Genomic DNA, 12,994 nt, shown 5'->3' on the forward strand with positions numbered 1-12,994 from the left:
CTTTAAAGTTGTGCTTGTTACAAGCTTACAGCTTGTGACGTACATATCAAATTTAACAAAACTATTTGTATAATATTAAATTTCAGCATATCAATAGTGTCGCCACTAAGTCGCCTAAGTTTTTTTTACATTTCCATTCTTCACAATATTATGCTATATGGTACCTTTGTATGTATATGTGAGTGTTTTTGATCTCTCATTTAAATTGGTAAAAATAAGGTTTTTATTTATATGTATGTGTGTGGACAAGAGAACACTTTAAGGTATCTCCCAAAAAGCCGCATTCAATACAATTAAATCTTTTGTTAATTTAACAGAAGATATATATAAGAGAAGAAAAAGCAAAAAATCTTTCTATTATAATTTTTTTGTATAATATTTATTATTTATGCATTATTTCACAAAATAGAAAAAGAACAATATGAATAATTGTTAAATATTTAAAAAGACTACCAGAACAAACTTGCTTTTTTTTTTTTTGCTAATAAAAAGCCAACAAAAATCGATTATCAAATATAAACGAAAATAAGACTTTTATGTTATATACCTCCTTAAAATCGATGTATTTTTCCGGTGTTAATGTGAGCATTTTAAAATATTTTTTTTGTCGTTAACTTATTTGCAATTTTATCGCTTTATATGTGAATCGAATTTTTGATGTTTGTATGTGTATTTTTTTCCCAGAGAGATTATAATCCAAGCAAATTAGCAATGAATTACTATTGTATTTTCTTTAAATTTTGAAACTATCAGTTTGTCAGCATAAAGTTTTAAGTTATACAGTTTTATAAAAATTAAAGCAACTGTGAACATTTATAGATTATATTTAACATAATTGTGTACAAAAAATTGCCTATATTTAAAAACTTTTTCGATAGAAAAATTTTCTTTATATATTCAAAATTTATAGGCCTTGTTTGCGAATTAGGAATTTAATTTAATTACTTGGTGTAATTATATCTTCCTCTTTGTTTAATTAATAATTTTAAACGTTCATATTTTGCGTACTTTTAAAGATTTTCAAAAATGTACTTCTCTTTTCTGCCCGTAAAGTGAGAATTGTTCACCTGAAGTGATAAAAAAATTTAGTAAATATGCCTAATGTGCTTCTTTTGATTTGATTTTTTATCAAAACTATCCACAAAGTTAAATATTTTTCGGTTTAGCATCCCATGATACTTGATTCGACATTGATGTGATTTAAGCCATCAAAAAAGCGAATTTCTTAAATTATTTCTTCTGAGTGGTCTATTTAATTTCTTTCATTTTAATGCTTTCCAAAACTTAGTTAAATATATCAAAAAATTAAACACCAAATTTACAAATTTCAAATTAGTTAACCAGTTCCAGTATAGTTCTGGCTAAAAATCAACCCAAATCACTAAAATTCGTATAAACTTATATTTATTCTCCTTAACAATTTTACCTTATTTCTTCTCGTCGACATATTTTTTAGGTTTCCAAAATTTATGTAAGAATTCGCACAAATATTACAAAGTATGTTTTCGGAAAATTGAGAGATTGCACAGAAATAACAATAAAGTAATCAAGCTTTGAAAATGACAGACCAAATTCGTTGTAAATGATTTATATACGTTTAAAACTAAAAGTGTACCTTATTTCGTACCTTTACATTTTGAAAATTGAAGTAAAACAACCGTAATTGTAGCATAATATTTGGGGTCTTTAAAATATTGACAAATAAATCAATTTTAAAAGTTTCCTAATTCCCATTGAAAATTAAATAAACTATTAAATTAAAAATTTATTAAAAGATTTTTCTTTGGTCAATTACAAAACAAATACTATCCAATACCACCCTCAACCAAAAAAAAAAAAAACAGTTTCAATAGCCAAAAAGTGAAGGTAATAAACTTTTAAATAAAAAATTAACAGTGGGCGGTCTAATATTGACATGTTACTAAATATTTTGTAAGCCTTAGCCCTCAAATATAATAAGAAGATAGGTATATTGAAATATACTATAGGTTGTGCATTTCTTTGGAGTTAAAAACCGTTATAGCTATGACCCATACAACACAAACCAATAATTTCTTGTTTAAATAAACTTTTGTTTTCCTTGAAAAAAAAAATCGTGGGAAACTTTCTCTTCTATAATTTGAAAATTATAAACATTTTCATTTAATAAATTATAAGTTCGTGATTACCTCTGCAAATATCAAACTTCATTAAATCTTACTTTTAAAACTTTAAAAAATATAAAATATACTTGTCTCATTTTACTATATCTTCTTAAAGTATTAATTAAACTAATTTAATAAATGCTTTTATTTTCTTATATTTTAATTTTTATTGAAAGCATTCTTACTCGTACATAACCTTAGATGTAATTGTATTTTCGATAAAAATCGTCATTTTCAATATGCAAAATAGCTAGAACTTCATAAAACTCAATAAAAAATTGCAAAAATCAGAAATACAACTGCAAATTGTAAAGAATTGATAACACTGTCTCGGAGAGATGAGAGAACCACGTGGATAATGTAAATAGTTTCTCAAAATAGCAATGAATGATTGATTATATTATCAAACTTTGGGAAGCAGCTGGTATGTTGCAATTGACAAAAAAACGTGTTTTTGTAAGAAATTTTACGTATGTCAGATAGCCAATATTTAAGATCTCGATTCAGAAGCAACCAAACAGTACGACGTAATCTGTTATCATTCTGGGATTTTACTAAGATATCATAAAAAAAGTTCATTTTCAATTTTCAGGGTGAATACCATTACTTTGTAGCAGATGATAAAAAAAGTACTGAAATGCGGCAATCAACTTGTTTTTCAGCAATTAGTGTTGACACGTTGTATTTACAGACTGTAAATTCTTTTTTATTTACAATCTCATCTATATATATTGATTCTTTTACACTTCCGTTGATTTTTATGTGTTTTATTTTTTACAACCCTCTTCAGAAATTTGTTAAAACCGTACTTTTTTTTTTAGTTTTTAGTATATATATAAAATAAAGTCAATTAAGTTTATCTTTTTTTTGAGGCTATAATAAAACAATTAAAAAGTTAAATTAGAAAATAATTAATGGGGGTATAGTTTTCAAAAGTTAAAAAAAAGATCGTAAAAATTAACCATATCTTGGCGCATTATTAATTCGTTTTTAATATATGAAAAATTTTCGAGTAAAAATGCTTTTCTGGATCAAAGGAAAGATGCTGTTTCAGTAGTCAGCTAAAGTCTGCTTGATAGTCAAATAGTATTCGAATTTTTTTAAAATTATGATAGAATCGTAGAGAAAAAGTACCTATACTTTATTAACATTACTGTTTAAAATACATTAATTTATTTCCAGAGAGATAAACCAGGATGAAGGGCCATAGACTGCCCTTAAAAATGTTAATATTTTGTAATGTCAGAATAATATTTCGATAGTTTCGATCGATAGGTAGGGAACAATTATTCAACCAGGTCTTATTTTCAACCAGAATTTACATTCCGACATTAGAAAAGCAGTGTTACGGCAATTTTATGGCTGGTATCTAAAATATCTTCTAAAATTTTGAAATAGTTAGAAACATAGCTATTGTAAAACTTCATAAGTTTTTGCTCAACAACTTTAATTTCCATTACTTTGCATTTATCGGAGTGGCCAATATTGGGATCTGTGCAAAATTATTTAAATACTATTTATTTTACAGTTATGATCGTATAATTAATTGCTAATATGTTATTGTACCTTTAATAGCTGTGTTATTTTTTACAAATTGGTGATTCGTGAAGAGAGGTTATATATATTGCACTAGTCTGGAGAGGGAAAAATGTATTTACAAAAGGAAAAAAAAAACTATAATAAAAAATAAAATAAATAAATTTAAAAAAAATTATAAATAATTTTCTGTGTGAATTTTTGAATGGTTAACTTTTTAATGTTATTATGACGTTGTAGTCGATACCATAAAAAGTGAGACCCCCACACACACAAAACAAACTCGATCACTTATTTCGATCTTTTAGAGAGTTCAGTCAAATTTAATTTTAGAGTTGTACAAATATTCGAGTACACCGGACCCTAGTAGGACCAATCGTTCAGCGTGACAGCCAACTGTCAGTGCCCTGTAATAGTTGTGATTTTGCTTATAGAGGTCCTTTGAAGTGACCTACAAACCTGAAGTGATAAGATCTAGGCAGCGTTTACGATTGTATTATGGCCATATCTGTTTGCAGCACCAGAAAGGCGTTTCTCCATCCTTCCTTAAAGTATTTTCATTCAGGAGAATTTGGAGCAGTAAAATTATCATTAAAACGTTAGTAAATGCCATGTCTGGTTTTGTGCAAACTTTTTGAAAGTCGAAAAAGATATAAATAGGGATGTACCGACTATGCCTTTGACCGACTAGCCAAAAAGCTGATTAGTCGGTTGCATAAAGGTCGATGACTATTCGGACAAGTCGATCAATGGTTTGAGATATTCGAAAATCTCCGTGGCGGTTCGTATACAGCTTATCACACGCAAAGATCAGAGTAGTCTGTTTTTTGTGTAACAAAAATTAAGACATTAGTACAATACTGTTATTGTTCCTTATAAAAGTTTATTTTACCTATTTTTAATACAGGAACATACGTTTCGAGTTTAAGACATTGGGGGACTTGCCCTTACAAATAGTAATTGTATTGGGCGTTTACTATATAAATATACAAGAAGAATTCACCATATAGTAAATAAGGTATATTATACATATATATGTAATAAATTTATTAGTAGATGAGTGTTTTGTGGTGTTATATAGAGCCTATACACAGGTATACTCACAAAGTGTTGAGACTGTGACGAAACACGAGCCAACTTTATTATTAATAATTTTTTTTAGCTGTGCATGCGTCGTTGAAAAGTGCATTTTATTATCAGGACATTTCATTCATAGTCACGTTTTAGTTTCAAACCATCACTATAAGAATGAAAGTCTAACCAACGCGGAACATATTTTATTATTTAAATTGACATTACACTCACAAAAAAAAAAGAATAAATTTTATTTTTGTACAATATTAAAAGATTCGTTACGCAGGAAACGCGTAAATTAAACGAATTCCTTCCTAAACATAAACAAAAATAAATAATTTTAACTAACCTGTTTTAATCATTGATGGATATTTTAAGTCAGAGAAAATTCAAAACAAAGAGTGAGAGATCTGATTGGAATCATATTTTTTTTAATTTGTAAGAAATTGTTGGACATTTTTTGCAAAATTAATCGGTACAAAAGCAATAGCTAATATTCCAGAAAAAGGAATCTGCTAAAAAAAGAACAAAAACATATAATAATGTGAAATTTAAACGAATTTTTTTTCATTTGTACTTTTTATATAGTTTTTTTTCACACAAAACTGAGTGCTGGGAACGTAAATGAGTCGAAACAAAATTATTTACTACAATGAGTAACAGTTGCTTTTATTAGATGGTTATTTGCCAGTTTCATAGAATATTGTTTGAACATGCATCCTGTATTTTTGATTAAAACAACGTCATGTACTAGTGATCAATCAACATAGGCAGTTATCAGCTAAATACTTGTAAGAAGAAAATTTGTTACCCACGAAAATTCACTATTATTTAATTTAATGTATTATTAATAATAGTTATTTAAAGAAAGATTTGTAATAATATATATCGTGTATTTTTGATTAAAACAACGTCTTGTACCTATGATCAATCAATATGAGCATTTATCAACTAAAAAACTTGTAAGAAGAAATTTTGTTGCCCATGAAAGTCACAAATTTTGTATTTAATGTATTATTAATAATAATTATTTAAACAAAGATTTGTAATAATATACATTCTTTTAAATAACAAAATATCCATATTTATTTTATGGTTTAACACCGTTTAAACAAAAAGTTACAGAATATTGTACATGAAAATATTATATATATATTTAAATAAAGAATATTGTTATATTTGAATTCCACAATGTCACACATATAAATACAACAATGTGTGTTCATTCGGGTCTGTTCGTAACGTGTCCCCGTCAATAATGGCACTTAATTGAATTTATTTGTTTTCATTTTTAAAAAGACTGATTCGAAAATATATTCAAAAAGTATGAAGATAAAAAACTTTTTTTTAGAATTGGTTTAATCTTTTGATTTTTTCTCTTAAAAATTTGATAAGTTTAATCTATAATTAAAAAATGAATCGCTGAATGTGTTGCTAAGCGCAAATCTTGAGAGCAGCTGAATCGATTTCGCTAATTCTTTTTTTATAATATTCCTTGAAGTACGAGGATGGTTTTTATGGAGACAAAAATTTTAAAAATTGACTAAAAAGTCTAAACTTAAACTAACACTTTTCTATATTCCCATACAGACGATTCGCAATAATAATTAAAAGTCAATTTGAACTTTAATACCATACCATAAAGTTTAAGTGTTAGAAGAGGGGTTTCGGGAAAGCAAACCAATTGAATGACGTTAGTATCGTACAAAAAAAATATCGAATTTTAGGCGGTACGAAGTTCGCCGGGTCAGCTAGTTTATTCTAATAATTATTATAATTTCTATGGATTGAGAATTCTAAAAATGTCTATTTAATGAAAATTACTGTAGTTAAAGCTAATTTTCAGATTTTAACTAGTCGGCTGCTTTTATTCACTTCCCAGTATAGTATTTTTTTCCTCAAAATAGCGATCTCGGATTTGTGTAATAACATTAAGATGTGTTGTAAACACTTCCAAAAGTGACGCGTAGAAATTTGAGTGAAAGTGATTTTCTCAAGGTCAGGCATCGATCCCAGTACCTTTTACATAGGAAGGGCTCATGTAACCTTTAAGCTACATATCTCAAAGTTCATGAAAGCTTCAAAGTTCATGAAAGCATTTGGATACATAATAATGCACATAACTGCTAAACTATTGGGTTTTGGACAAAAGTACATAAGGTTCTTTCGACTTAAAATTGTACAAAGAATACGCTCTGAAGCTATTTCCATCGAGTCACGGGACACCCTGTATATTATGTCCTAACAACTTAGGTCACATTATTCTTACAAGTCATCAAAATAATTGTTTAGTCCAAATTTCAAGCTAATTTCTGGTAAATCATTTTTGCTCAGATCTAAACCTACATCTTTGCGTGATTGCTATTCATCAGAATAGTTTATGTAGATTATTATCAGAGATGATTGGTGACAATCAGCGTTTCTATAATTTGAACAATTTTTTACAAAATTAATAAAAATTATTCTATTTTATGAAAAACCAAAAAAAAAAAATTATCATAACGCCACATCAAATATGAAAAAAGAAAAAATGAACAATTATGTATGCATAACTTGTAACACATATTTATAAAATTTTGATAAAAATCTGTTGAACAAAAAAAAAGTGACAACACAACTCATCATTTTTTCGAGTGTCTCTTTTGGTGTTCTTTATTTTATCCACAAAAAAAAAACCTGTATAATATATCCCATAATAATAATATTATTACTTCAAAGTTTCACATGCCAACAAAATTAATGAAATATTACTATATTCAATTTTGTTAAGTTTTTATAACAAAATAAAAGAACAAAAAAAAAACAATCTTTTTTAATATCCAAAAAAATTAAATAAAATAAATTATTGTGAACGAACTCCACCAAAAAAACAAATACATCTTTTTAATTGGCATCATATATAAATTTAAATAAAAAAAGTAAAAGCTTTAACATTCTTGTGAGGTTCTTGTAAAGAAGTATAATTGTTATAAGTTTAAGAAATAAAATTTAATAGATTTTAAATATAGAAATGGTTTTTAAAATAGCTTGTGTTGTTGTTTAATGGGTCATTTATGTCCAATAAAAATTTTATTTTTATTAATTTTTTAATTAATAATATAGCACCCTTTTTTTTTAAGAAGCCTCCTCAGAACATCTTGGAAAGTAAAGTTCAAATAATTATCTAAACTCACTTATTGGACCTATGTTTCTTATCGCGTGTTCGGCGGATGGGGGCAGAACAAAAGTGTCTGACACCGACCGACACTTTTTAAAGCTTATTATCCTAAAATATTAATATTATTCTCAATGAGGTCGTGGTATTGTGGTAACAATGCCCGCTCTTCATGAGAACCGTCGATGCCTATCTACTCCAACCAATTTTTTAAAACATAAATTATAGAAAATAGGATATAGTTCCTGCCAGGTGCCATACGTATGCAATCTTCAGGCATATGGGATAATTTTTACAATTAAAATTTTGTTCTATTTCGAACGGTTTACAAGATACGACCTACGGACCCAAGACTCAATTGATCTATGTTGCTTATTTACCTTTTTCAGAATGATATATTTTTTCGTTTTTGAGTTATCGTGTCGACAGATTAAAATTTTGTTCGTAGCATCAATATTTTGAAGCATCACAAACTTGGGACTAAGCTTAGTATATCTTGATATATTTCATATGGTATAAAAATAAATTTAGATGGTGTAACTGGAGAAAATCGTAGTAAAACACGAAAATAGCCGATTTTTTCCGATCTCATTTAATGTTATCTTGAGTCAGGATTAAAATGTAAAATTTTTGTTTACCAAACTTTATCTATATTCTAAATGATGACAAAATTGTGTAAGAGTAAGAAAGAATCATGGAAATTTTTTAGTAAGTATAAAATTAATAGCTTTAAAGTTTTTTAAGTAAGTACAAAATTAATAAATGGATTGGAAAATTCAAAAATTAAGAATTCAAAGTTAAAACTAACTGCTAAGTTAAATATTTACGGTAGATCTTCATGCTTTAATAATGTGATTAAAAGTGACTCTTTGTTTTTTAATCGAAAAAATACTCAGGTTACTTTTTTTTGAGAGAAAAAAAATCATATATACTTATATTTAATAATGTTGTCTGGGTATGTGTTAAAATGTAACAAATAGCAGTTAACAAGGTGTGTAGCAAGTAGTATCATATCAAATTGGTACAACAAGGAGTTAAACAAGCCACTTTGTAGAGTTAAACAACAAGCGGTTCACAGTCACTATATACAGTCACTGCTAGTGACTATATGAACTGTATAGAGTGTCACTCAGTTTTGGATACTAAGGCTCTTAAAGATTTGATGTTGGAAACGTATGCATTCCAATTCTTCGAAAATAGTTTGCAGTTGCAGAATTTATTCGTGTTTCTTCATAATGAAATTTGCAAGTATAGAATGTATCTGTTTCTTTGAATGCTGATTCTCATATTTTGAAGAAGGGAAGTACAAAATGGAAATGCTTCTAGATCAAGCTGCTAAAGACTAAGCATTTTTCAATGCCTAAATTAAATTCTTGTTTTATTTCACAATATGTTTCTCCCTCAAATTCAAGTAATGCACCTCTTTATATATCAGTTTTGCTTGTTTCTTCGATCAGTCAACATTTTTTGATTCTTCAGAACTTCATTATGTAATCCAAGTGAATTTATATCCAATAAAGAGGGAAATAACTGCACAAATCGACAGCCTAGAGGGAGCATTCCTTTCGTCAATAACTTTAATACACTAGACTTTCTAATTGATTACTACAAGTTTGTCAAGGTCCATTAAGCGTCTGTTAGCCAGCACCTGATTGGTGGCTTTTTTGAACTATGCCTCAAAATGAACAAAAATAAATCATAAAACCAGGCTAGAGAAATAGTGCATAAGGTCAAGGTAAACTATTTTCTGGTTATGGTAAAGAAAAAAAATTAAGGAATATAAGGAAAATGATTGGCGAAGCCTAGCAAGCTTCCAAGTTATTCGGAATGGTCACCCGATATGATAATATAAATCTATACAGAAATATAGAACTGCATGGGTCCGTCGGTATGTTTTTTTATAAATTCTTTTTTTCTTTCTTTTTTTTTTTGTTTAGTGTGGACACAAGACCACCCGATGGAAAAGGTTGACAAGGGACTTGTAGTAATGAATCTTGAAGTTTGAATATATATAGATCTCACGAGATTTTATGTGTGTGTTTTGGTTATGTGCTAATCAACATATTATATACACTTAGTATATGTATACATATAACGCGTTTCCGGTCACAAATTAGGTTTTTTTGTTTTTGGATTGGATTGGACTGTTTTTTGTTTTAAAAAAGTGATCTACAACCAATCTTCAATGGTGAAGTTATTTCTGTTAATTAAGATTTTATACATTGTTTTAGATATACATAGCATTGACATTGTTCCTAATAAAATTTTCATTTTGTTATTTGTAATGGTTGAGTTACCACAATTACTCCAGAATTAAGCAGAGAACTCAAGTCGTGCACTTTCTCCTGACTCCCGATATCAACATTAATTCTAAACTAAAAAATATATTATTAACACGCTTTTATTAGCCTTTTTCCTATGAAGATTAAAAAACGATCCTCTAGATGGCAGGATATATTTGTACCCCCCCCCCCTCTAGTGTTGCCATCTAGCGGATCTTTTTTAATCTTCAGAGGAAAAAGGCTAATTAGGCTGGTATGTATCTATATATTTTTGTATCTATGTAATGAAATCTTTTAACGTGATTTTCATCCACTTCAATACGTCGAATTTATCAGACACTTATTAAGAAAAATCTTTGATGGTGGAAGCGCAGATATTATTCACTATTAAAAATAACAATAGTTAATATAATAATAAAAAATATAAAATAAAAAAATTAAAAAACACGCTTTTGTAATTATCTAAACTAAAAAGTAAAATATAATAATATAAGCGGAAAATAAATTTACTATTATTTAGTTTTTTTGCCTGGATAGCACAAGTAGTGAAGTTCAAACCCGATATTACTACCCAACTTATATCTAATTAGCTCATTAAACAGAAAAGGATATTAGAAGAGTGGCCAAATTTAAATCACTTCTACGAAATTTAACACTAAATTAGCTACAAATATGAACAGATATATTATTCATTCATATATTAAATAAAATATCACATTTTAAAAGCTAATTTGTCAAAATTACCACCAATGAAATTTAATATGACTTCAAATAGAAAATAAAAACTAAAGTGTGATTGTGTTTGAATGAAAAGACAACTAGACGCCATCCATTTGAAAGATATTTATTTATTTTTTTGAAGTCAGTGTTGTTTTAGGGATGAAATCAATTAATTTTGTTAACACATAAAATATTATTTTTGAAATATTTTTATTTAATACATACCTACACAATTTAACGCTTCGAAATAATAAAATGGATGATTAAGTATTTTTTGTATTAATTTCATTCTTTATTCCAAGGGTCTGTAGATAAAAACAAGTGACGTTAGATATATTTTTATTATGAAATCAATTGTACATTTTTTTTTTATAAGTTCACCGTGTTTTTGAAAGGTTTGCCTTCAAGAAATTTACACAGAATCCGGGACTCGAATCCGAATTCTCTAGATATTCGGTCTAGGACGTAACCAAATCCGTCAAACAAGTTCACATTGTTCATATAAGTGATATTCTTTTCCTTTTCCTTTTCCGAGCTTCCTGAAATAACTAGAGAATTTTTGATAAGGTATTCGGTAACCAAAGCCCTGAAGTGTTTATACTATATTATATAATAAGTATTAAGGGTGTTACCTGCAACAACGGGAATTTGGAAGAAAAATCGAAAAGTTGGGAGAAGAAAAAGTCATAATTCTTTACGATATTTTTGATGTTTTGCATAGCCAGTAAAAATTTAAATATCCATTAATAATTCAAAATAAAAGCGGCTCAGAACTGTCAAATTTACAGGAATATGAAACGAACAATCGAAAAATCTGGTTATTGATTGAACTATGAAGCATTTATGTTGATATTGGGAGTCAGGGGAAACTACATAATCTCTGGCGTATCACGATAGAATCTGGAGAGGTGGTAATCAAAAGATATACAATTGCTTAATTGATTAGTTACACGGTTTATCATAAATAATTATCATATTTTTAACTTTTGGACCTCGATTTGAATAAAGTATTTTTTTAGATTTATGAAATAACGATGAAAAAAGCCTTCATGATTCATGGTTCATGGTTCCACATTCCATAAAGCCTAGAAATAAAGTAAAATCATTGGAGCAAGAAAGAGAGAATAGGTTAACGTTGCGATGAACTTTATACCAAGATAGATGATGATTATTAAAAGAAAATATCTCACGCAAAGTCTCGATATTTATGAAAATCGAGATTTTTGTTACCGTAGAAAAGGTAACTAAATTTCTGCTCAGCCCGGAAGATCATTTTTCATACATTACTCAGCTTTATATCATTAAATCTCACATATAATGTAACATCTCTAAAATATTTTGGAATATATTTTTTTTCATAAATTGTGTGTTTCTTTTCAAACTTGTCTGTGAAAAAAAAGAAATGATTTAATATTTGTTTATTTAATAAAAATAAAGTCACAAAATAACTATATATGTAAGTATTCATTTTTACATTTAATAAGTTAGACAAAGTACACAAGATATACCTACAAAGGGCATATTCATTATATTGTCACTACTGGGCCAGCCATTTATTTATATGGCTAACTATATGCCTAGTTTTTTGGAGTTCACATATCATTATGATATTATATATTGTACAGGAGTAAAAATATTATGATACATAATAAGTTGTAAAGGCTTTAATACTATTTTTGTATTCATAGATGATAAGATAATCGAAAACACTGCCTCTGAAACGAGAAGCCTATATACGCCTATGAAACTGCTATGAATCATTTGGATCAAAAAATGTATATTGATTTATTTTTGTTTTCCCAAAAACTGGCCTTAATATTGAAACCAAAAATCAATTCACCAATTTCATCAAATTGTTTTAACGGAATCCTCAAGCAAGTTGGTTGAAGTCCAGAAAGAGATAATTATACCTAAGTTCCCAATTTTGACCTATTTACGTCAAAATTAATAAGTATCTCGAAAAGAAAACGACGTAATGCTATTTTTTTTAAATTTTGTTATTCAACAACATTCCTTTTAATTCTACTGTTTTTCATTACTGTCAAAAGAATTTTTGAATATCTTAAAAAATAGCTGGGAAGATA

This window comes from Chrysoperla carnea, chromosome 4 (genome assembly GCF_905475395.1).
Source record: "Chrysoperla carnea chromosome 4, inChrCarn1.1, whole genome shotgun sequence".
In the NCBI taxonomy this organism is placed as follows: domain Eukaryota; kingdom Metazoa; phylum Arthropoda; class Insecta; order Neuroptera; family Chrysopidae; genus Chrysoperla; species Chrysoperla carnea.